This window comes from Narcine bancroftii, chromosome 1, assembly GCF_036971445.1.
Source record: "Narcine bancroftii isolate sNarBan1 chromosome 1, sNarBan1.hap1, whole genome shotgun sequence".
In the NCBI taxonomy this organism is placed as follows: domain Eukaryota; kingdom Metazoa; phylum Chordata; class Chondrichthyes; order Torpediniformes; family Narcinidae; genus Narcine; species Narcine bancroftii.
The window spans coordinates 170,608,670-170,633,114 of record NC_091469.1 but is presented as its reverse complement, the minus strand read 5'-3'; positions in this window follow the sequence as shown (position 1 = coordinate 170,633,114).

Below are 24,445 nucleotides of genomic sequence, written 5' to 3'. Positions count from 1 at the left end.
CGCTCCTCTGACGCTCCTCTGACGCTCCTCTCTGACGCTCCTCTGTTGCTCCTCTGATGCTCCTCTGATGCTCCTCTGATGCTCCTCTGATGCTCCTCTGATGCTCCTCTGATGCTCCTCTGATGCTCCTCTGATGCTCCTCTGATGCACCTCTATGCTCCTCTGATGCACCTCTGATGCGCCTCTGATGCTCCTCTAATGCTCCTCTGATGCTCCTCTGATGCTCCTCTGATGCTCCTCTGATGCTCCTCTGATGCTCCTCTGATGCTCCTCTGATGCTCCTCTGATGCTCCTCTGATGCTCCACTGATGCTCCTCTGATGCTCCTCTGATGCTCCTCTGATGCTCCTCTGATGGTCCTCTGATGCGCCTCTGATGCTCCTCTGATGCTCCTCTGATGCTCCTCTGATGCTCCTCTGATGCTACTCTGATGCTCCTCTGATGCTCCTCTGATGCTCCACTGATGCTCCTCTGATGCTCCTCTGATGCTCCTCTGATGCTCCTCTGATGCTCCTCTGATGGTCCTCTGATGCGCCTCTGATGCTCCTCTGATGCTCCTCTGATGCTCCTCTGATGCTCCTCTGATGCTCCTCTGATGCGCCTCTGATGCTCCTCTGATGCTCCTCTGATGCTCCTCTGATGCTCCTCTGATGCTCCTCTGATGCTCCTCTGTTGCTCCTCTGATGCTCCTCTGATGCACCTCTGATGCTCCTCTGATGCTCCTCTGATGCTCCTCTGATGCTCCTCTGATGCACCTCTGTTGCACCTCTGATGCACCTCTGATGCTCCTCTGATGCTCCTCTGATGCTCCGCTGATGCTCCTCTGATGCTCCGCTGATGCTCCTCTGATGCTCCTCTGATGCTCCTCTGATGCTCCTCTGATGCTCCTCTGATGCTCCTCTGATGCTCCTGATGCTCCTCTGATGCTCCCCTGATGCTCCTCTGATGCTCCTCTGATGCTCCTCTGATGCTCCTCTGATGCTCCTCTGATGCTCCGCTGATGCTCCTCTGATGCTCCTCTGATGCTCCTCTGATGCTCCTCTTATGCTCCTCTGATGCTCCTCTGATGCTCCTCTGATGCTCCTCTGATGCACCTCTGATGCTCCTCTGATGCACCTCTGATGCTCCTCTGATGCTCCTCTGATGCTCCTCTGATGCGCCTCTGATGCTCCTCTGATGCTCCTCTGATGCTCCTCTGATGCTCCGCTGATGCTCCTCTGATGCTCCTCTGATGCTCCTCTGATGCTCCTCTGATGCTCCTCTGATGCTCCTCTGATGCTCCTCTGATGCTCCTCTGATGCTCCTCTGATGCTCCTCTGATGCTCCTCTGATGCTCCTCTGATGCTCCTCTGATGCTCCTCTGATGCTCCTCTGTTGCTCCTCTGATGCACCTCTGATGCTCCTCTGATGCTCCCCTGATACTCCTCTGATGCTCCTCTGATGCTCCTCTGATGCTCCTCTGATGCTCCTCTGATGCTCCTCTGATGCTCCTCTGATGCTCCTCTGACGCTCCTCTGACGCTCATCTGACGCTCCTCTGACGCACCTCTGACGCTCCTCTGATGCTCCTCTGATGCTCCTCTGATGCACCTCTGATGCTCCTCTGATGCTCCTCTGATGCTCCTCTGATGCTCCTCTGATGCTCCTCTGATGCTCCTCTGATGCACCTCTGATGCACCTCTGACGCTCCTCTGACGCACCTCTGATGCTCCTCTGATGCTCCCCTGATGCTCCTCTGATGCACCTCTGATGCTCCTCTGTTGCACCTCTGATGCACCTCTGATGCGCCTCTGATGCTCCTCTGATGCTCCTCTGATGCTCCTCTGATGCTCCTCTGATGCTCCTCTGATGCGCCTCTGATGCTCCGCTGATGCTCCTCTGATGCTCCTCTGATGCTCCTCTGATGCTCCTCTGATGCTCCTCTGATGCTCCTCTGATGCTCCTCTGATGCTCCTCTGATGCTCCTCTGATACTCCACTGACGCAACTCTGACGCTCCTCTGACGCTCATCTGACGCTCCTCTGACGCACCTCTGACGCTCCTCTGATGCTCCTCTGATGCTCCTCTGATGCACCTCTGATGCTCCTCTGATGCTCCTCTGATGCTCCTCTGATGCTCCTCTGATGCTCCTCTGATGCGCCTCTGATGCTCCGCTGATGCTCCTCTGATGCTCCTCTGATGCTCCTCTGATGCTCCTCTGATGCTCCTCTGATGCTCCTCTGATGCTCCTGATGCTCCTCTGATGCTCCTCTGATGCTCCTCTGATGCACCCCTGATGCTCCTCTGATGCTCCCCTGATGCTCCTCTGATGCTCCTCTGATGCTCCTCTGATGCTCCTCTGATGCTCCTCTGATGCTCCTCTGATGCTCCTCTGATGCTCTTCTGATGCTCCTCTGATGCTGCTCTGATGCTCCTCTGTTGCTCCTCTGATGCTCCTCTGATGCACCTCTGATGCTCCTCTGATGCTCCTCTGATGCTCCTCTGATGCTCCTCTGATGCACCTCTGTTGCACCTCTGATGCACCTCTGATGCTCCTCTGATGCTCCTCTGATGCTCCGCTGATGCTCCTCTGATGCTCCGCTGATGCTCCTCTGATGCTCCTCTGAGTCTCCTCTGATGCTCCTCTGATGCTCCTCTGATGCTCCTCTGATGCACCTCTGATGCTCCTCTGTTGCACCTCTGATGCACTTCTGATGCTCCTCTGATGCTCCGCTGATGCTCCTCTGATGCTCCTCTGATGCTCCTCTGATGCTCCTCTGATGCTCCTCTGATGCTCCTCTGATGCTCCTCTGATGCTCCTCTGATGCTCCTCTGATGCTCCTCTGATGCACCTCTGATGCAACTCTGACGCTCCTCTGACGCACCTCTGATGCTCCTCTGATGCTCCCCTGATGCTCCTCTGATGCACCTCTGATGCTCCTCTGTTGCACCTCTGATGCACCTCTGATGCTCCTCTGATGCACCTCTGATGCTCCTCTGATGCGCCTCTGATGCTCCTCTGATGCTCCTCTGATGCTCCTCTGATGCTCCGCTGATGCTCCTCTGATGCTCCTCTGATGCTCCTCTGATGCTCCTCTGATGCTCCTCTGATGCTCCTCTGATGCTCCTCTGATGCTCCTCTGATGCTCCTCTGATGCTCCTCTGATGCTCCTGATGCTCCTCTGATGCTCCTCTGATGCTCCTCTGTTGCTCCTCTGATGCTCCTCTGATGCACCTCTGATGCTCCTCTGATGCTCCCCTGATGCTCCTCTGATGCTCCTCTGATGCTCCTCTGATGCTCCTCTGATGCTCCTCTGATGCTCCTCTGATCCTCCTCTGACGCTCCTCTGATGCTCCTCTGACGCACCTCTGACGCTCCTCTGACGCTCATCTGACGCTCCTCTGACGCACCTCTGACGCTCCTCTGATGCTCCTCTGATGCTCCTCTGATGCTCCTCTGATGCTCCTCTGATGCACCTCTGATGCACCTCTGACGCTCCTCTGACGCACCTCTGATGCTCCTCTGATGCTCCCCTGATGCTCCTCTGATGCACCTCTGAGGCTCCTCTGTTGCACCTCTGATGCACCTCTGATGCGCCTCTGATGCTCCTCTGATGCTCCTCTGATGCTCCTCTGATGCTCCTCTGATGCTCCTCTGATGCTCCTCTGATGCGCCTCTGATGCTCCGCTGATGCTCCTCTGATGCTCCTCTGATGCTCCTCTGATGCTCCTCTGATGCTCCTCTGATGCTCCTCTGATGCTCCTCTGATGCTCCTCTGATGCTCCTCTGATGCTCTTCTGATGCTCCTCTGATGCTCCTCTGATGCTCCTCTGTTGCTCCTCTGATGCTCCTCTGATGCTCCTCTGATGCTCCTCTGATGCTCCTCTGATGCTCCTTTGATGCTCCTCTGATGCTCCTCTGATGCTCCTCTGATGCTCCTCTGACGCACCTCTGACGCTCCTCTGACGCTCATCTGACGCTCCTCTGACGCACCTCTGACGATCCTCTGATGCTCCTCTGATGCTCCTCTGATGCACCTCTGATGCTCCTCTGATGCTCCTCTGATGCTCCTCTGATGCTCCTCTGATGCTCCTCTGATGCTCCTCTGATGCTCCTCTGATGCACCTCTGATGCACCTCTGACGCTCCTCTGACGCACCTCTGATGCTCCTCTGATGCTCCCCTGATGCTCCTCTGATGCACCTCTGATGCTCCTCTGTTGCACCTCTCATGCACCTCTGATGCGCCTCTGATGCTCCTCTGATGCTCCTCTGATGCTGCTCTGATGCTCCTCTGATGCTCCTCTGATGCTCCTCTGATGCGCCTCTGATGCTCCGCTGATGCTCCTCTGATGCTCCTCTGATGCTCCTCTGATGCTCCTCTGATGCTCCTCTGATGCTCCTGATGCTCCTCTGATGCTCCTCTGATGCTCCTCATGTTGCTCCTCTGATGCTCCTCTGATGCTCCTCTGATGCTCCTCTGATGCTCCTCTGATGCTCCTCTGATGCTCCTCTGATGCTCCTCTGATGCTCCTCTGATGCACCTCTGATGCTCCCCTGATGCTCCTCTGATGCTCCTCTGATGCTCCTCTGATGCTCCTCTGATGCTCCTCTGATGCTCCTCTGATGCTCCTCTGATGCTCCTCTGTTGCTCCTCTGATGCTCCTCTGATGCACCTCTGATGCTCCTCTGATGCTCCCCTGATGCTCCTCTGATGCTCCTCTGATGCTCCTCTGATGCTCCTCTGATGCTCCTCTGATGCTCCTCTGATGCTCCTCTGACGCACCTCTGACGCTCCTCTGACGCTCATCTGACGCTCCTCTGACGCACCTCTGACGATCCTCTGACGCTCCTCTGATGCTCCTCTGATGCACCTCTGATGCTCCTCTGATGCTCCTCTGATGCTCCTCTGATGCTCCTCTGATGCTCCTCTGATGCTCCTCTGATGCTCCTCTGATGCTCCTCTGATGCACCTCTGACGCTCCTCTGACGCACCTCTGATGCTCCTCTGATGCTCCCCTGATGCTCCTCTGATGCACCTCTGATGCTCCTCTGTTGCACCTCTGATGCACCTCTGATGCGCCTCTGATGCTCCTCTGATGCTCCTCTGATGCTCCTCTGATGCTCCTCTGATGCTCCTCTGATGCTCCTCTGATGCGCCTCTGATGCTCCGCTGATGCTCCTCTGATGCTCCTCTGATGCTCCTCTTATGCTCCTCAGATGCTCCTCTGATGCTCCTCTGATGCTCCTCTGATGCTCCTCTGATGCTCCTCTGATGCTCCTCTGATGCTCTTCTGATGCTCCTCTGATGCTCCTCTGATGCGCCTCTGATGCGCCTCTGATGCTCCTCTGATGCTCCTCTGATGCTCCTCTGATGCTCCTCTGATGCTCCTCTGTTGCTCCTCTGATGCTCCTCTGATGCTCCTCTGATGCTCCTCTGATGCACCTCTGATGCTCCTCTGATGCACCTCTGATGCGCCTCTGATGCTCCTCTGATGCTCCTCTGATGCTCCTCTGTTGCTCCTCTGATGCTCCTCTGATGCTCCTCTGATGCTCCTCTGATGCTCCTTTGATACTCCTCTGATGCTCCTCGGATGCTCCACTGATGCTCCTCTGATGCTCCTCTGATGCTCCTCTGATGCTCCTCTGATGCTCCTCTGATGCTCCTCTGATGCGCCTCTGATGCACCTATGATGCGCCTCTGATGCTCCTCTGATGCTCCTCTGATGCTCCTCTGATGCTCCTCTGATGCTCCTCTGATGCGCCTCTGATGCGCCTCTGATGCTCCTCTGATGCTCCTCTGATGCTCCTCTGATGCTCCTCTGATGCTCCTCTGTTGCTCCTCTGATGCTCCTCTGATGCACCTCTGATGCTCCTCTGATGCTCCTCTGATGCTCCTCTGATGCTCCTCTGATGCACCTCTGTTGCACCTCTGATGCACCTCTGATGCTCCTCTGATGCTCCTCTGATGCTCCGCTGATGCTCCTCTGATGCTCCGCTGATGCTCCTCTGATGCTCCTCTGATGCTCCGCTGATGCTCCGCTGATGCTCCTCTGATGCTTCTCTGATGCTCCTCTGATGCTCCTCTGATGCTCCTGATGCTCCTCTGATGCTCCTCTGATGCTCCTCTGTTGCTCCTCTGATGCTCCTCTGATGCTCCTCTGATGCTCCTCTGATGCTCCTCTGATGCTCCTCTGATGCTCCTCTGTTGCTCCTCTGATGCTCCTCTGATGCTCCTCTGATGCTCCTCTGATGCACCTCTGATGCTCCTCTGATGCACCTCTGATGCGCCTCTGATGCTCCTCTGATGCTCCTCTGATGCTCCTCTGATTCTCCTCCGATGCTCCTCTGTTGCTCCTCTGATGCTCCTCTGATGCTCCTCTGATGCTCCTCTGATGCTCCTCTGATACTCCTCTGATGCTCCTCTGATGCTCCACTGATGCTCCTCTGATGCTCCTCTGATGCTCCTCTGATGCTCCTCTGATGCTCCTCTGATGCTCCTCTGATGCTCCTCTGATGCGCCTCTGATGCACCTATGATGCGCCTCTGATGCTCCTCTGATGCTCCTCTGATGCTCCTCTGATGCTCCTCTGATGCTCCTCTGATGCGCCTCTGATGCGCCTCTGATGCTCCTCTGATGCTCCTCTGATGCTCCTCTGATGCTCCTCTGATGCTCCTCTGTTGCTCCTCTGATGCTCCTCTGATGCACCTCTGATGCTCCTCTGATGCTCCTCTGATGCTCCTCTGATGCTCCTCTGATGCACCTCTGTTGCACCTCTGATGCACCTCTGATGCTCCTCTGATGCTCCTCTGATGCTCCGCTGATGCTCCTCTGATGCTCCGCTGATGCTCCTCTGATGCTCCTCTGATGCTCCGCTGATGCTCCGCTGATGCTCCTCTGATGCTCCTCTGATGCTCCTCTGATGCTCCTCTGATGCTCCTTATGCTCCTCTGATGCTCCTCTGATGCTCCTCTGTTGCTCCTCTGATGCTCCTCTGATGCTCCTCTGATGCTCCTCTGATGCTCCTCTGATGCTCCTCTGATGCTCCTCTGATGTTCCTCTGATGCACCTCTGATGCTCCTCTGATGCTCCCCTGATGCTCCCCTGACGCTCCTCCGACGCTCCTCCGACGCTCCTCCGACGCTCCTCCGACGCACCTCTGACGCTCCTCTGACGCTCCTCTGACGCACCTCTGACGCTCCTCTGACGCACCTCTGACGCTCCTCTGACGCTCCTCTGACGCACCTCTGACGCACCTCTGACGCTCCTCTGACGCTCCTCTGACGCTCCTCTGACGCACCTCTGATGCTCCTCTGACGCTCCTCTGATGCTCCTCTGATGCTCCTCTGATGCTCCTCTGATGCTCCTCTGATGCTCCTCTGATGCTCCTCTGATGTTCCTCTGATGCACCTCTGATGCTCCTCTGATGCTCCCCTGATGCTCCCCTGACGCTCCTCCGACGCTCCTCCGACGCTCCTCCGACGCTCCTCTGACGCTCCTCTGACGCTCCTCCGATGCTCCTCCGACGCTCCTCTGACGCTCCTCTGACGCTCCTCTGACGCTCCTCTGACGCACCTCTGACGCTCCTCTGACGCACCTATGACGCTCCTCTGACGCACCTCTGACGCTCCTCTGACGCACCTCTGACGCACCTCTGACGCTCCTCTGACGCTCCTCTGACGCTCCTCTGACGCACCTCTGATGCTCCTCTGACGCTCCTCTGATGCTCCTCTGATGCTCCTCTGATGCTCCTCTGATGCTCCTCTGATGCTCCTCTGATGCTCCTCTGATGCTCCTCTGATGCTCCTCTGTTGCTCCTCTGAAGCTCCTCTGATGCTCCTCTGATGCTCCTCTGATGCTCCTCTGATGCTCCTCTGATGCTCCTCTGTTGCTCCTCTGATGCTCCTCTGATGCTCCTCTGATGCTCCTCTGATGTTCCTCTGAATCAGAGGAGGGGAATCAGAGGCGGGGAAACATAGGTGGGGAATAAGATATGGGGAATCAGAGGCCGGGAATCAGAGGTGGGGAAGAAGAGGCAGGGAATCAGATGTGCAGAATCAGAGTTGGGGAATCTGAGGCGGGTAATCAGATATGGGGAAACAGAGGCGGGGAATCAGAAGTGGGGAAACAGAGGAGGGGAATCAGATATGGGGAATCAGAGGAGGGGAATCAGAGGTTGGGAATCAGAGGCAGGGAATCAGAGGTGGGGATTCAGAGGCAGGGAATCAGATGCGGGGAATCAGAGGCGGGAATTCAGAGCTGGGGAATCAGAGCGGGGAATCAGATTTTGGGAATCAGAGGCGGGGAATTAGATATGGGGAAACAGAGGCGGGGAATCAGAGGTGGGGAAACAGAGGTGGGGAATCAGAGGCGGGGAATCAGAAGTGGGGAATCAGAGGCAGGGAATCAGATGTGTGGAATCAGAGATGGGGAATCAGATGCAGGGAATCAGAATCAGAAGCGGGGAATCAATGGCTGGGAATCAGAGGCCGGGAATAAGATGCCGGGAATAAGAGGCCGGGAATCAGAGGTGGGGAATCAGAGTCCGGGAATCAGAGGTTGGGAATCAGAGGCATGGAATCAGAGGCGGGGCATCAGAGGCGGGGAATCAGAGGCAGGGAATCGGATGTGCGGAATCAGAGATGGTGAATCAGAGGTGGGGAATCAGAGTCCGGGAATCAGAGATGTGGAATCAGAGGCGGGGAATAAGAGGCGGGGAAACAGAGGCGGGGAATCAGATATGGGGAATCAGAGGTCGGGAATCAGAGGTTGGGAATCAGAGGCAGGGAATCAAACATGGGGAATCAGAGGCTGGGAATCAGACGCGGGAAGTCAGAGGCGGGGATTCAGAGCTGGGGAATGAGAGGCAGGGAATCAGATATGTGGAAACAGAGGCGGGGAATAAGAGGCGGGGAAACAGAGGCGGGGAATCAGATATGGGGAATCAGAGGTCGGGAATCAGAGGTTGGGAATCAGAGGCAGGGAATCAAAGGCGGGGAATCAGAATTGGGGAATCAGAGATAGGGAATCAGAGATAGGGAATCAGAGGCGGGGAATCAGACGCGGGGAATCAGAGGTGGTGAATCAGAGCTGGGGAATCAGAGGCGGGAAATCAGTGTTGGGGAATCAGAGGCGGGGAATCAGATATGAGGAAACAGAGGCATGAAATCAGAGGCGGGGCATCAGAGGCGGGGATTCAGAGGCAGGGAATCGGATGTGCGGAATCAGAGATGGGGAATCAGAGGTGGGAATCAGAGATGGGGAATCAGAGGAGGGGAATCAGAGGCGGGGAAACATAGGTGGGGAATAAGATATGGGGAATCAGAGGTGGGGAATCAGAGGCGATCAATCAGAGATGGCGAATCAGAGGCGGGGAATCAGAGGCAGGAAATCAGACATGGGGAATCAGAGGCTGGGAATCAGATGCGGGGAGTCAGAGGCGGGGAATCAGAGCTGGGGAATCAGAGGCGGGGAATCAGAGTTGGGGAATCAGAGGCGGGGAATCAGATATGGGGAAACAGAGGCGGGGAATCAGAGGCAGGGAAACGGAGGCGGGGAATCAGATATTTGGAATCAGAAGCGGGGAATCAGAGGCAGGGATTCAGACGCGGGGAATCAGAGGAGGGGAATCATAGCTGGCGAATCAGAGGCGGGGAATCAGAGTAGGGAAATCATAGGTGGGGAATCAGATATGGGGAATCAGAGGCGGGGAATCAGAGGCGGGGAAACAGAGACGGGGAACCAGATATGGGGAATCATAGGTGGGGAATCAGAGGTGGTGAATCAGAGATGGGGAATCAGAGGTGGGGAATCATAGGCGGGGAATCAGAGTTGGGGAATCAGAGGAGGGGAATCAGATATGGGGAATCAGAGGCGGGGAATCAGAGGCGGGGTAACAGAGATGGGGAATCAGAGGCAGGGAATCACAGGCAGAGAATCAGAGCTGGGGAATCAATGGCTGGGAATCAGAGGCCGGGAATAAGATGCCGGGAATAAGAGGCCGGGAATCAGAGGTGGGGAATCAGAGTCCGGGAATCAGAGGTTGGGAATCAGAGGCATGGAATCAGAGGCGGGGCATCAGAGGCGGGGAATCAGAGGCAGGGAATCGGATGTGCGGAATCAGAGATGGGGAATCAGAGGTGGGGAATCAGAGTCCGGGAATCAGAGATGTGGAATCAGAGGCGGGGAATAAGAGGCGGGGAAACAGAGGCGGGGAATCAGATATGGGGAATCAGAGGTCGGGAATCAGAGGTTGGGAATCAGAGGCAGGGAATCAAACATGGGGAATCAGAGGCTGGGAATCAGACGCGGGAAGTCAGAGGCGGGGATTCAGAGCTGGGGAATGAGAGGCAGGGAATCAGATATGTGGAAACAGAGGCGGGGAATAAGAGGCGGGGACACAGAGGCGGGGAATCAGATATGGGGAATCAGAGGTCGGGAATCAGAGGTTGGGAATCAGAGGCAGGGAATCAAAGGCGGGGAATCAGAATTGGGGAATCAGAGATAGGGAATCAGAGATAGGGAATCAGAGGCGGGGAATCAGACGCGGGGAATCAGAGGTGGTGAATCAGAGCTGGGGAATCAGAGGCGGGAATTCAGTGTTGGGGAATCAGAGGCGGGGAATCAGATATGAGGAAACAGAGGCATGAAATCAGAGGCGGGGCATCAGAGGCGGGGAATCAGAGGCAGGGAATCGGATGTGCGGAATCAGAGATGGGGAATCAGAGGTGGGAATCAGAGATGGGGAATCAGAGGAGGGGAATCAGAGGCGGGGAAACATAGGTGGGGAATAAGATATGGGGAATCAGAGGTGGGGAATCAGAGGCGATCAATCAGAGATGGCGAATCAGAGGCGGGGAATCAGAGGCAGGAAATCAGACATGGGGAATCAGAGGCTGGGAATCAGATGCGGGGAGTCAGAGGCGGGGACTCAGAGCTGGGGAATCAGAGGCGGGGAATCAGAGTTGGGGAATCAGAGGCGGGGAATCAGATATGGGGAAACAGAGGCGGGGAATCAGAGGCAGGGAAACGGAGGCGGGGAATCAGATATTTGGAATCAGAGGCGGGGAATCAGAGGCAGGGATTCAGACGCGGGGAATCAGAGGAGGGGAATCATAGCTGGCGAATCAGAGGCGGGGAATCAGAGTAGGGAAATCATAGGTGGGGAATCAGATATGGGGAATCAGAGGCGGGGAATCAGAGGCGGGGAAACAGAGACGGGGAATCAGATATGGGGAATCATAGGTGGGGAATCAGAGGTGGTGAATCAGAGATGGGGAATCAGAGGTGGGGAATCATAGGCGGGGAATCAGAGTTGGGGAATCAGAGGAGGGGAATCAGATATGGGGAATCAGAGGCGGGGAATCAGAGGCGGGGTAACAGAGATGGGGAATCAGAGGCAGGGAATCACAGGCAGAGAATCAGAGCTGGGGAATCAGAGGCGGGGAATCAGAGTTGGGGAATCAGAGGAGGGGAATCAGATATGGGGAATCAGAGGCGGGGAATCAGAGGTGGGGTAACAGAGATGGGGAATCAGAGGCAGGCAATCACAGGCAGAGAATCAGACGCGGGGAATCAGAGGCGGGGAATCATAGTTGGCGAATCACAGGCGGGGAATAAGAGTTGGGGAATCAGAGGCGGGGAATCTGATATGGGGAATCAGAGGCGGGGAATCAGAGGCAGGGAAACAGAGGCGGGGAATCAGACGTGGGGAATCATAGGAGGGGAATTAGATATGGGGAATCAGAGTTGGGGAATCAGAGGCGGGGAAACAGATGCGGGGAATCAGATATGGGGAATCAGAGGTGGTGAATCAAAGGCGCTGAATCAGAGATGGGGAATCAGAGGCGGGGAATCAGAGGCAGGGAATCAAACACGGGGAATCAGAGGCGGGGAATCAGAGTTGGGGAATCAGAGGCGGGGAATCAGATATGGGGAAACAGAGGCGGTGATTCCGAGGCGGTGAAACAGAGGCGGGGAATCAGATATGGGGAATCAGAGGTGGGGTATCAGAGGTTGGGAATCAGAGGCAGGGAATCAGAGGCGGGAATCAGAGGCGGGGAATCAGAGGCAGGGAATCAGATGTGCAGAATCAGAAATGGGGAATCAGAGGCAGGGAATCAGAGGTGGGGAATCAGAGGCAGGGAATCAGAGGCCGGGAATCAGAGGCAGGGAATCAGATATGGGGAATCAGAGGTGGGGAATCAGAGGCAGGGAATCAGATGTGCGGAATCAGAGATGGGGAATCAGAGGCAGGGAAACAGAGGTGGGGAATCAGATATGGGGAATCAGAGATGGCGAATCAATGGCGCTGAATCAGAGATGGGGAATCAGAGGCGGGGAATCAGAGGCGGGGAATCAGAGTTGGTGAATCAGAGGCGGGGAATCAGATATGGGGAAACAGAGGTGGGGAATCAGAGGTGGGGAAACAGAGGTGGGGAATCAGATATGGGGAATCAGAGGTGGTGAATCAGAGGTTGGGAATCAGAGGCAGGGAATCAGAGGCGGGGAATCAGAGGCGGGGAATCAGAGGAAGGGAATCAGATGTACGGAATCAGAAATGGGGAATCAGAGGCAGGGAATCAGAATCAGAAGCGGGGAATCAGAGCTGGGGAATCAGAGCGGTGAATCAGAGTTGGGGAATCAGAGGCGGGGAATTAGATATGGGGAAACAGAGGCGGGGAATCAGAGGCGGGGAAACAGAGGCGGGGAATCAGAGGCGGGGAAACAGAGGCAGGGAATCAGATATGGGTAATCAGAGGTGGGAAATCAGAGGCAGGGAATCTGATGTGCGGAATCAGAGATGGGGAATCAGAGGCAGGGAATCAGAATCAGAAGCGGGGAATCAGAGGCCGGGAATCAGAGGCCGGGAATCAGATGCCGGGAATAAGAGGCCGGGAATCAGAGGTGGGGAATCAGAGTCCGGGAATCAGAGATGGGGAATCAGAGGCTGGGAATGAGATATGGGGTATCAGAGGTGGGGAATCAGAGGCGGGGAAACAGAGGCGGGGAATCACATATGGGGAATCAGAGGTGGCGAATCAAAGGCGGTGAATCAGAGATGGGGAAGAAGAGGCGGGGAATCAGAGGCAGGGAATCAAACACGGGGAATTAGAGGCGGGGAATCAGAGCTGGGGAATCAGAGGCGGGGAATCAGAGTTGGGGAATCAGAGGCGGGGAATCAGAGGTTGGGAATCAGAGGCAGGGAATCAGAGGCGGGGAATCAGAGGCGGGGAATCAGAGGCAGGGAATCAGATGTGCGGAATCAGAGATGGGGAATCAGAGGCAGGGAATCAAACACGGGGAATTAGAGGCGGGGAATCAGAGCTGGGGAATCAGAGGCGGGGAATCAGAGTTGGGGAATCAGAGGTGGGGAATCAGAGGTTGGGAATCAGAGGCAGGGAATCAGAGGCGGGGAATCAGAGGCGTGGAATCAGAGGCAGGGAATCAGATGTGCGGAATCAGAGATGGGGAATCAGAGGCAGGGAATCAGAGGCGGGGAATCAGAGGCCGGGAATCAGAGGCGGGGAATGAGAGGCCAGGAATGAGAGGCCGGGAATCAGAGGCCGGGAATCAGAGGCCGGGAATCAGAGGTGGGGAAAAAGAGGCAGGGAATCAGATGTGCAGAATCAGAGTTGGGGAATCAGAGGCGGGGAATCAGATATGGGGAAACAGAGGCGGGGAATCAGAGGTGGGGAAACAGAGGAGGGGAATCAGATATGGGGAATCAGAGGAGGGGAATCAGAGGTTGGGAATCAGAGGCAGGGAATCAGAGGTGGGGATTCAGAGGCAGGGAATAAGATGCGGGGAATCAGAGGCGGGAATTCAGAGCTGGGGAATCAGAGCGGGGAATCAGATTTGGGGAATCAGAGGCGGGGAATTAGATATGGGGAAACAGAGGCGGGGAATCAGAGGTGGGGAAACAGAGGTGGGGAATCAGAGGCGGGGAATCAGAAGTGGGGAATCAGAGGCAGGGAATCAGATGTGTGGAATCAGAGATGGGGAATCAGAGGCAGGGAATCAGAATCAGAAGCGGGGAATCAATGGCTGGGAATCAGAGGCCGGGAATAAGATGCCGGGAATAAGAGGCTGGGAATCAGAGGTGGGGAATCAGAGTCCGGGAATCAGAGGTTGGGAATCAGAGGCATGGAATCAGAGGCGGGACATCAGAGGCGGGGAATCAGAGGCAGGGAATCGGATGTGCGGAATCAGAGATGGGGAATCAGAGGTGGGGAATCAGAGTCCGGGAATCAGAGATGTGGAATCAGAGGCGGGGAATCAGAGGCGGGGAAACATAGGTGGGGAATCAGATATGGGGAATCAGAAGTGGGGAATCAGAGCCGATGAATCAGAGATGGCGAATCAGAGGCGGGGAATCAGAGGCAGGAAATCAAACATGGGGAATCAGAGGCTGGGAATCAGACGCAGGAAGTCAGAGGCGGGGATTCAGAGCTGGGGAATGAGAGGCAGGGAATCAGATATGGGGAAACAGAGGCGGGGAATAAGAGGCGGGGAAACAGTGGCGGGGAATCAGAGGCAGGGAAACGGAGGCGGGGAATCAGATATTTGGAATCAGAGGCGGGGAATCAGAGGCAGGGATTCAGACGCGGGGAATCAGAGGAGGGGAATCATAGCTGGCGAATCAGAGGCGGGGAATCAGAGTAGGGAAATCATAGGTGGGGAATCAGATATGGGGAATCAGAGGCGGGGAATCAGAGGCGGGGAAACAGAGACGGGGAATCAGATATGGGGAATCATAGGTGGGGAATCAGAGGTGGTGAATCAGAGATGGGGAATCAGAGGTGGGGAATCATAGGCGGGGAATCAGAGTTGGGGAATCAGAGGAGGGGAATCAGATATGGGGATTCAGAGGCGGGGAATCAGAGGCGGGGTAACAGAGATGGGGAATCAGAGGCAGGGAATCACAGGCAGAGAATCAGAGCTGGGGAATCAGAGGCGGGGAATCAGAGTTGGGGAATCAGAGGAGGGGAATCAGATATGGGGAATCAGAGGCGGGGAATCAGAGGTGGGGTAACAGAGATGGGGAATCAGAGGCAGGCAATCACAGGCAGAGAATCAGACGCGGGGAATCAGAGGCGGGGAATCATAGTTGGCGAATCACAGGCGGGGAATAAGAGTTGGGGAATCAGAGGCGGGGAATCTGATATGGGGAATCAGAGGCGGGGAATCAGAGGCAGGGAAACAGAGGCGGGGAATCAGACGTGGGGAATCAGAGGAGGGGAATTAGATATGTGGAATCAGAGGCGGGGAATAAGAGGCGGGGAAACAGAGGCGGGGAATCAGATATGGGGAATCAGAGGTGGTGAATCAAAGGCGCTGAATCAGAGATGGGGAATCAGAGGCGGGGAATCAGAGGCAGGGAATCAAACACGGGGAATCAGAGGCGGGGAATCAGAGTTGGGGAATCAGAGGCGGGGAATCAGATATGGGGAAACAGGCGGTGATTCAGAGGCGGTGAAACAGAGGCGGGGAATCAGATATGGGGAATCAGAGGTGGGGTATCAGAGGTTGGGAATCAGAGGCAGGGAATCAGAGGCGGGAATCAGAGGCGGGGAATCAGAGGCAGGGAATCAGATGTGCAGAATCAGAAATGGGGAATCAGAGGCAGGGAATCAGAGGTGGGGAATCAGAGGCAGGGAATCAGAGGCCGGGAATCAGAGGCAGGGAATCAGATATGGGGAATCAGAGGTGGGGAATCAGAGGCAGGGAATCAGATGTGCGGAATCAGAGATGGGGAATCAGAGGCAAGGAAACAGAGGTGGGGAATCAGATATGGGGAATCAGAGATGGCGAATCAATGGCGCTGAATCAGAGATGGGGAATCAGAGGCGGGGAATCAGAGGCGGGGAATCAGAGTTGGTGAATCAGAGGCGGGGAATCAGATATGGGGAAACAGAGGTGGGGAATCAGAGGTGGGGAAACAGAGGTGGGGAATCAGATATGGGGAATCAGAGGTGGTGAATCAGAGGTTGGGAATCAGAGGCAGGGAATCAGAGGCGGGGAATCAGAGGCGGGGAATCAGAGGCAGGGAATCAGATGTACGGAATCAGAAATGGGGAATCAGAGGCAGGGAATCAGAATCAGAAGCGGGGAATCAGAGCTGGGGAATCAGAGCGGTGAATCAGAGTTGGGGAATCAGAGGCGGGGAATTAGATATGGGGAAACAGAGGCGGGGAATCAGAGGCGGGGAAACAGAGGCGGGGAATCAGAGGCGGGGAAACAGAGGCAGGGAATCAGATATGGGTAATCAGAGGTGGGAAATCAGAGGCAGGGAATCTGATGTGCGGAATCAGAGATGGGGAATCAGAGGCAGGGAATCAGAATCAGAAGCGGGGAATCAGAGGCCGGGAATCAGAGGCCGGGAATCAGATGCCGGGAATAAGAGGCCGGGAATCAGAGGTGGGGAATCAGAGTCCGGGAATCAGAGATGGGGAATCAGAGGCTGGGAATGAGATATGGGGAATCAGAGGTGGGGAATCAGAGGCGGGGAAACAGAGGCGGGGAATCACATATGAGGAATCAGAGGTGGCGAATCAAAGGCGGTGAATCAGAGATGGGGAGGAAGAGGCGGGGAATCAGAGGCAGGGAATCAAACACGGGGAATTAGAGGCGGGGAATCAGAGCTGGGGAATCAGAGGCGGGGAATCAGAGTTGGGGAATCAGAGGCGTTGAATCAGAGGTTGGGAATCAGAGGCAGGGAATCAGAGGCGGGGAATCAGAGGCGGGGAATCAGAGGCAGGGAATCAGATGTGCGGAATCAGAGATGGGGAATCAGAGGCAGGGAATCAAACACGGGGAATTAGAGGCGGGGAATCAGAGCTGGGGAATCAGAGGCGGGGAATCAGAGTTGGGGAATCAGAGGTGGGGAATCAGAGGTTGGGAATCAGAGGCAGGGAATCAGAGGCGGGGAATCAGAGGCGGGGAATCAGAGGCAGGGAATCAGATGTGCGGAATCAGAGATGGGGAATCAGAGGCAGGGAATCAGAGGCGGGGAATCAGAGGCGGGGAATCAGAGGCCGGGAATCAGAGGCGGGGAATGAGAGGCCAGGAATGAGAGGCCGGGAATCAGAGGCCGGGAATCAGAGGCCGGGAATCAGAGGTGGGGAAAAAGAGGCAGGGAATCAGATGTGCAGAATCAGAGTTGGGGAATCAGAGGCGGGGAATCAGATATGGGGAAACAGAGGCGGGGAATCAGAGGTGGGGAAACAGAGGAGGGGAATCAGATATGGGGAATCAGAGGAGGGGAATCAGAGGTTGGGAATCAGAGGCAGGGAATCAGAGGTGGGGATTCAGAGGCAGGGAATAAGATGCGGGGAATCAGAGGCGGGAATTCAGAGCTGGGGAATCAGAGCGGGGAATCAGATTTGGGGAATCAGAGGCGGGGAATTAGATATGGGGAAACAGAGGCGGGGAATCAGAGGTGGGGAAACAGAGGTGGGGAATCAGAGGCGGGGAATCAGAAGTGGGGAATCAGAGGCAGGGAATCAGATGTGTGGAATCAGAGATGGGGAATATGAGGCAGGGAATCAGAATCAGAAGCGGGGAATCAATGGCTGGGAATCAGAGGCCGGGAATAAGATGCCGGGAATAAGAGGCCGGGAATCAGAGGTGGGGAATCAGAGTCCGGGAATCAGAGGTTGGGAATCAGAGGCATGGAATCAGAGGCGGGACATCAGAGGCGGGGAATCAGAGGCAGGGAATCGGATGTGCGGAATCAGAGATGGGGAATCAGAGGTGGGGAATCAGAGTCCGGGAATCAGAGATGTGGAATCAGAGGCGGGGAATCAGAGGCGGGGAAACATAGGTGGGGAATCAGATATGGGGAATCAGAAGTGGGGAATCAGAGCCGATGAATCAGAGATGGCGAATCAGAGGCGGGGAATCAGAGGCAGGAAATCAAACATGGGGAATCAGAGGCTGGGAATCAGACGCGGGAAGTCAGAGGCGGGGATTCAGAGCTGGGGAATGAGAGGCAGGGAATCAGATATGGGGAAACAGAGGCGGGGAATAAGAGGCGGGGAAACAGTGGCGGGGAATCAGATATGGGGAATCAGAGGTCGGGAATCAGAGGTTGGGAATCAGAGGCAGGGAATCAAAGGCGGGGAATCAGAATTGGGGAATCAGAGATAGGGAATCAGAGATGGGGAATCAGAGGCGGGGAATCAGACCCGGGGAATCAGAGGTGGTGAATCAGAGCTGGGGAATCAGAGGCGGGAAATCAGTGTTGGGGAATCAGAGGCGGGGAATCAGATATGAGGAAACAGAGGCATGAAATCAGAGGCGGGGCATCAGAGGCGGGGAATCAGAGGCAGGGAATCGGATGTGCGGAATCAGAGATGGGAAATCAGAGGTGGGAATCAGAGTCCGGGAATCAGAGTTGGGGAATCAGAGGAGGGGAATCAGAGGCGGAGAAACATAGGTGGGGAATCAGATATGGGGAATCAGAGGTGGGGAATCAGAGGCGATGAATCAGAGATGGCGAATCAGAGGCGGGGAATCAGAGGCAGGAAATCAGACATGGGGAATCAGAGGCTGGGAATCAGACGCGGGGAGTCAGAGGCGGGGAATCAGAGCTGGGGAATCAGAGGCGGGGAATCAGAGTTGGGGAATCAGAGGCGGGGAATCAGATATGGGGAAACAGAGGCGGGGAATCAGAGGCAGGGAAACGGAGGCGGGGAATTAGATATTGGGAATCAGAGGCGGGGAATCAGAGGCAGGGATTCAGACGCGGGGAAACAGAGGCGGGGAATCAGAGCTGGGGAATCAGAGGCGGGGAATCAGAGTTGGGGAATCAGAGGAGGGGAATCAGATATGGGGAATCAGAGGCGGGGAATCAGAGGCGGGGTAACAGAGATGGGGAATCAGAGGCAGGGAATCACAGGCAGAGAATCAGACGCGGGGAATCAGAGGCGGGGAATCATAGTTGGCGAATCACAGGCGGGGAATAAGAGTTGGGGAATGAGAGGCGGGGAATCTGATATGGGGAATCAGAGGCGGGGAATCAGAGGCAGGGAAACAGAGGCGGGGAATCAGACATGGGGAATCAGAGGCGGGGGATCAGAGCGGGGAATCAGAGTTGGGGAATCAGAGGCGGGGAATTAGATATGGGGAAACAGAGGCGGGGAATCAGAGGCGGGGAAACAGATGCGGGGAATCAGATATGGGGAATCAGAGGTGGTGAATCAAAGGCGCTGAATCAGAGATGGGGAATCAGAGGCGGGGAATCAGAGGCAGGGAATCAAACACGGGGAATCAGAGGTGGGGAATCAGAGTTGGGGAATCAGAGGCGGGGAATCAGATATGGGGAAACAGAGGCGGTGATTCAGAGGCGGTGAAACAGAGGCGGGGAATCAGATATGGGGAATCAGAGGTGGGGTATCAGAGGTTGGGAATCAGAGGCAGGGAATCAGAGGCGGGGAATCAGAGGCGGAAAATCAGAGGCAGGGAATCAGATGTGCAGAATCAGAAATGGGGAATCAGAGGCAGGGAATCAGAGGTGGGGAATCAGAGGCAGGGAATCAGAGGCCGGGAATCAGAGGCGGGGTATCAGATATGGGGAATCAGAGGTGGGGAATCAGAGGCAGGGAATCAGATGTGCGGAATCAGAGATGGGGAATCAGAGGCAGGGAAATATAGGTGGGGAATCAGATATGGGGAATCAGAGATGGCGAATCAATGGCGCTGAATCAGAGATGGGGAATCAGAGGCGGGGAATCAGAGGCGGGGAATCAGAGTTGGTGAATCAGAGGCGGGGAATCAGATATGGGGAAACAGAGGTGGGGAATCAGAGGTGGGGAAACAGAGTTGGGGAATCAGATATGGGGAATCAGAGGTGGTGAATCGGAGGTTGGGAATCAGAGGCAGGGAATCAGAGGCGGGGAATCAGAGGCGGGGAATCAGAGGCAGGGAATCAGATGTACGGAATCAGAAATGGGGAATCAGAGGCAGGGAATCAGAGGCGGGGAATCAGAGGCGTGGAAACAGAGGCGGGGAATCAGATATGGGGAATCAGAGGTGTGGAATCAAAGGCGGTGAATCAGAAATGGGGAATCAGAGGCGGGGAATCAGAGGCAGGGAATCAGACGTGGGGAATCAGAGGTGGGGAATCAGAGCTGGGGAATCAGAGGCATGGTATCAGAGTTGGGGAATCAGCGGCGGGGAATCAGATATGGGGAATCAGAGGCGGGGAATCAGAGCTGGGGAATGAGAGGCCGGGAATCAGATATGGTGAAACAGAGGCGGGGAATAAGAGGCGGGGAAACAGAGGCGGGGAATCAGATATGGGGAATCAGAGGTCGGGAATCAGAGGTTGGGAAACAGTGGGGGGGAATCAGATATGGGGAATCAGAGGTGGGGAATCAGAGGTTGGGAATCAGAGGCAGGGAATCAGAGGCGGGGAATCAGTGTTTGGGAATCAGAGGAGGGGAATCAGATATGAGGAAACAGATGCAGGGAATCAGAGGCGGGGAAACAAAGGCGGGGAATCAGATATGGGGAATCAGAGGTGGGGAATCAGAGGTTGGGAATCAGAAGCATGGAATCAGAGGTGGGGAATCAGAGGCGGGGAATCAGAGGCAGGGAATTGGATGTGCGGAATCAGAGATGGGGAATCAGAGGCGGGGAATGAGATATGGGGAATCAGAGGCGTGGAATCAGAGGCGGGGTAACAGAGGCGGGGAATCACATATGGGGAATCAGCGGTGGCGAATCAAAGGTGGTGAATCAGAGATGGGGAAGCAGAGGCGGGGAATCAGAGGCAGGGAATCAAACACGGGGATTCAGAGGCGGGGAATCAGAGCTGGGAATCAGAGGCGGGGAATCAGATTTGGGGAATCAGAGGCGGGGAATCAGATATGGGGAATCAGAGGCGGGGAATCAGACGCGGGGAATCAGAGGTGGTGAATCAGAGCTGGGGAATCAGAGGCGGGAAATCAGTGTTGGGGAATCAGAGGCGGGGAATCAGATATGAGGAAACAGAGGCATGAAATCAGAGGCGGGGCATCAGAGGCGGGGAATCAGAGGCAGGGAATCGGAGGAGGGGAATCAGAGGCGGGGAAACATAGTTGGGGAATCAGATATGGGGAATCAGAGGTGGGGAATCAGAGGCGATGAATCAGAGATGGCGAATCAGAGGCGGGGAATCAGAGGCAGGAAATCAGACATGGGGAATCAGAGGCTGGGAATCAGACGCGGGGAGTCAGAGGCGGGGAATCAGAGCTGGGGAATCAGAGGCGGGGAATCAGAGTTGGGGAATAAGAGGCGGGGAATCAGATGTGGGGAAACAGAGGCGGGGAATCAGAGGCAGGGAAACGGAGGCGGGGAATCAGATATTGGGAATCAGAGGTGGGGAATCAGAGGCAGGGAATCAGACGCGGGGAAACAGAGGCGGGGAATCAGAGCTGGGGAATCAGAGGCGGGGAATCAGAGTTGGGGAATCAGAGGAGGGGAATCAGATATGGGGAATCAGAGGCGGGGAATCAGAGGCGGGGTAACAGAGATGGGGAATCAGAGGCAGGGAATCACAGGCAGAGAATCAGACGCGGGGAATCAGAGGCGGGGTATCATAGTTGGCGAATCACAGGCGGGGAATAAGAGTTGGGGAATCAGAGGCGGGGAATCTGATATGGGGAATCAGAGGCGGGGAATCAGAGGCAGGGAAACAGAGGCGGGGAATCAGACATGGGGAATCAGAGGCGGGGGATCAGAGCGGGGAATCAGAGTTGGGGAATCAGAGGCGGGGAATTAGATATGGGGAAACAGAGGCGGGGAATCAGAGGCGAGGAAACAGATGCGGGGAATCAGATATGGGGAATCAGAGGTGGTGAATCAAAGGCGCTGAATCAGAGATGGGGAATCAGAGGCGGGGAATCAGAGGCAGGGAATCAAACACGGGGAATCAGAGGCGGGGAATCAGAGTTGGGGAATCAGAGGCGGGGAATCAGATATGGGGAAACAGAGGCGGTGATTCAGAGGCGGTGAAACAGAGGCGGGGAATCAGATATGGGGAATCAGAGGTGGGGTATCAGAGGTTGGGAATCAGAGGCAGGGAATCAGAGGCGGGGAATCAGAGGCGGAAAATCAGAGTCAGGGAATCAGATGTGCAGAATCAGAAATGGGGAATCAGAGGCAGGGAATCAGAGGTGGGGAATCAAACACGGGGAATCAGAGGCGGGGAATCAGAGTTGGGGAATCAGAGGCGGGGAATCAGATATGGGGAAACAGAGGCGGTGATTCAGAGGCGGTGAAACAGAGGCGGGGAATCAGATATGGGGAATCAGAGGTGGGGTATCAGAGGTTGGGAATCAGAGGCAGGGAATCAGAGGCGGGGAATCAGAGGCGGAAAATCAGAGGCAGGGAATCAGATGTGCAGAATCAGAAATGGGGAATCAGAGGCAGGGAAATATAGGTGGGGAATCAGATATGGGGAATCAGAGATGGCGAATCAATGGCGCTGAATCAGAGATGGGGAATCAGAGGTGGGGAATCAGAGGCGGGGAATCAGAGTTGGTGAATCAGAGGCGGGGAATCAGATATGGGGAAACAGAGGTGGGGAATCAGAGGTGGGGAAACAGAGGTGGGGAATCAGATATGGGGAATCAGAGGTGGTGAATCGGAGGTTGGGAATCAGAGGCAGGGAATCAGAGGCGGGGAATCAGAGGCGGGGAATCAGAGGCAGGGAATCAGATGTACGGAATCAGAAATGGGGAATCAGAGGCAGGGAATCAGAGGCGGGGAATCAGAGGCGTGGAAACAGAGGCGGGGAATCAGATATGGGGAATCAGAGGTGTGGAATCAAAGGCGGTGAATCAGAGATGGGGAATCAGAGGCGGGGAATCAGAGGCAGGGAATCAGACGTGGGGAATCAGAGGCGGGGAATCAGAGCTGGGGAATCAGAGGCGTGGTATCAGAGTTGGGGAATCAGCGGCGGGGAATCAGATATGGGGAATCAGAGGCGGGGAATCAGAGCTGGGGAATGAGAGGCCGGGAATCAGATATGGTGAAACAGAGGCGGGGAATAAGAGGTGGGGAAACAGAGGCGGGGAATCAGATATGGGGAATCAGAGGTCGGGAATCAGAGGTTGGGAAACAGAGGGGGGGAATCAGATATGGGGAATCAGAGGTGGGGAATCAGAGGTTGGGAATCAGAGGCAGGGAATCAGAGGCGGGGAATAAGTGTTTGGGAATCAGAGGAGGGGAATCAGATATGACGAAACAGATGCAGGGAATCAGAGGCGGGGAAACAAAGGCGGGGAATCAGATATGGGGAATCAGAGGTGGGGAATCAGAGGTTGGGAATCAGAAGCATGGAATCAGAGGCGGGGCATCAGAGGCGGGGAATCAGAGGCAGGGAATTGGATGTGCGGAATCAGAGATGGGGAATCAGAGGCGGGGAATGAGATATGGGGAATCAGAGGCGTGGAATCAGAGGCGGGGTAACAGAGGCGGGGAATCACATATGGGGAATCAGCGGTGGCGAATCAAAGGTGGTGAATCAGAGATGGGGAAGCAGAGGCGGGGAATCAGAGGCAGGGAATCAAACACGGGGATTCAGAGGCGGGGAATCAGAGCTGGGGAATCAGAGGCGGGGAATCAGATTTGGGGAATCAGAGGCGGGGAATCAGATATGGGGAATCAGAGGTGGGGAATCAGAGGTTGGGAATCAGAAGCATGGAATCAGAGGCGGGGCATCAGAGGCGGGGAATCAGAGGCAGGGAATTGGATGTGCGGAATCAGAGATGGGGAATCAGAGGCGGGGAATGAGATATGGGGAATCAGAGGCGTGGAATCAGAGGCGGGGTAACAGAGGCGGGGAATCACATATGGGGAATCAGCGGTGGCGAATCAAAGGTGGTGAATCAGAGATGGGGAAGCAGAGGCGGGGAATCAGAGGCAGGGAATCAAACACGGGGATTCAGAGGCGGGGAATCAGAGCTGGGGAATCAGAGGCGGGGAATCAGATTTGGGGAATCAGAGGCGGGGAATCAGATATGGGGAATCAGAGGCGGGGAATCAGACGCGGGGAATCAGAGGTGGTGAATCAGAGCTGGGGAATCAGAGGCGGGAAATCAGTGTTGGGGAATCAGAGGCGGGGAATCAGATAGAGGCATGAAATCAGAGGCGGGGCATCAGAGGCGGGGAATCAGAGGCAGGGAATCGGATGTGCGGAATCAGAGATGGGGAATCAGAGGTGGGAATCAGAGTCCGGGAATCAGAGTTGGGGAATCAGAGGAGGGTAATCAGAGGCGGGAAAACATAGGTGGGGAATCAGATATGGGGAATCAGAGGTGGGGAATCAGAGGCGATGAATCAGAGATGGCGAATCAGAGGCGGGGAATCAGAGGCAGGAAATCAGACATGGGGAATCAGAGGCTGGGAATCAGACGCGGGGAGTCAGAGGCGGGGAATCAGAGCTGGGGAATCAGAGGCGGGGAATCAGAGTTGGGGAAT